Raw genomic sequence first — 2,065 nt, 5'->3', positions numbered from 1 at the left:
ACTAATCCGAAACTTTTTCTTTCCCTCGATCTTTTTCTTTGTTCGTCACTTCCGGATCTATATAAATAAATTTAATCATCAATTCTATGATTTTTACATTCAATCAAGCTCATTTCACATTTTAGGCAAAAGTACCATTTTGCCCCTAAACTTTTAATCAATTCCAATTTCATCCCTAGGGTCGGAAATTGAAATTCATGCAATTTAATTCTTATTCCAAGCTTATTCAAAATTCCAATATAACTCTACAGCACATGTATTTCATAAATTTCAGAAATTTTTTCAAGAATTTCACTACTTTGCAATTTAATTCCTACACATGTTTTCACTAAAAATCACCTTGTATAAATGATTTATCTATCAATAATCTTTCATTTTCTATCAAAAACTTTCAATTTACAGCATATTCATCCATGGGTAATTTTCTAAACTTTGTTTTTCTTTCAATTTAATCACTCAAATAAAGAAATTAACTTTCCCGATTTCAAAAATATAAAAATTACTAAAAATGAGACATAGAACTTACCAAATCAAGCTTGAGAAATTTCATTTCTCTCTCCTAGGTTTTACATGTATTTTATGAAGAAGAAGAAGATATAAAATGGGTTTAATTCTATTTAATCATTTATCATACTTTATTTAATTTAATTTCCAATTTAATCCTTAACCTTTTCAATTTTTCCATGGATGACTAATTAAAAATATCTACATGTTTTTCATCAATGATCTAATTGCCATATAAGGACTTCTCACTTTTAATTCTATAGCTATTTAATTCTTATAACTACTAGAATTCAACTTTGACATTTTATTCAATTTAATCCTTTTTGCAATTAGACACATAATTGATAAAAATTTTTGATAAAAATTTTCATGCAATATTCCTATCATAATACCTATCATTTTATGAAATTTAAATAATTTCATTTTTCGGACTCGGATTTGTGGTCCCGAAACCACTATTCCAATTTCACTGAAATTGGGCTATTACAGTGTGACTCCTCAAAACAAGAAAATTCTTCTAAGTCTCAAATAGCTTCTGAAAGTGCTCGGTTTAGTCCCAAACAACTTTCGATGTATGTTTGGGGCCTCTAGGCCCTTATAAGGGACAATTTGCATGTGATTGAAAAGTTTTAAATTTGGATGAAATTTTATGGCTCGGTTTTGTATGTTTGATTACGTTTAAATCCGATAATACCTCGAATCCTGTTCCGGTATCGGGTACAGGTAAGGGGTGTTACACCCATGGTGAGGGCACCTTCTTAATAAGTTCTTATACCTCTCCCATGCATCATATAAGGTCTCTAAATCTATTTGCACAAAGGAAGAGATATCATTCCTCAACTTAGTTGTCTTAGCCGATGGAAAATACTTTAATAAGAACTTTTCGGTCATTTGCTCCCAAGTAGTGATAGAACCTCGTGGTAGGGAGTTTAACCACTGTTTAGTCTTATTTCTCAATGAGAATGGAAACAACCGTAGCTGAATGGCATCGTCAGAAACACTATTTATCTTAAAAGTATCGCAGAATTCCAAAAAGTTAGCCAAATGAGTATTTGGATATTCATCTTACAAACCATCGAACTGAACAAATTGTTAGATCATCTGAATGGTATTCGGCTTTAGTTCGAAGTTATTCGCAGCAATAGCAAGTCTCACAATACTTGATTCAGCCCCAATTAAATTGGGCATGGCAGAATTGTACATAGTACGAGGAGCAAGATTTGTGGCAACCACAGGAGGTAGCTGATTATTCTGATTTTCAACCATCTCCTCAGTAATATTAATGATGTCCTCTTGCTCGTCCACTATACTTTGTCTATTCTGCCTTGCTTCTCTACAGTTTCTGCGAGCTGTACTTTCGATCTCACTATCGAATACTAAGGGTCCTAACAAGTTTCTTCTAGTCATATACTAAAGGAACCTGCCAGAAGCAAACAAAAGACAAATTAGAAAACAAAATTAAACTAAAAAAAATGCAATAAAAGTAAAAAAATTGGCTAAATTAATAAAAATTTAGTGTTCCTAATATCTTAGTCCCCAGCAACGACTCCAAAAACTTAAT

General features: G+C 31.6%; 1 non-coding gene across 1 annotated transcript; it reads left to right on the top strand.

The window, feature by feature from the left end:
- Positions 1-1,241: 1,241 nt before the first annotated feature.
- LOC128286095 (small nucleolar RNA R71) lies at positions 1,242-1,347 on the top strand. The gene has a single exon (XR_008276640.1). It is a non-coding gene; the product is annotated as a small nucleolar RNA R71 (small nucleolar RNA).
- The last annotated feature ends 718 nt before the right edge of the window (positions 1,348-2,065 follow it).

This window comes from Gossypium arboreum, chromosome 12 (genome assembly GCF_025698485.1).
Source record: "Gossypium arboreum isolate Shixiya-1 chromosome 12, ASM2569848v2, whole genome shotgun sequence".
In the NCBI taxonomy this organism is placed as follows: domain Eukaryota; kingdom Viridiplantae; phylum Streptophyta; class Magnoliopsida; order Malvales; family Malvaceae; genus Gossypium; species Gossypium arboreum.
Note: the sequence above shows the minus strand (reverse complement) of the source record. Positions and strands in the feature narration are given on the sequence as shown.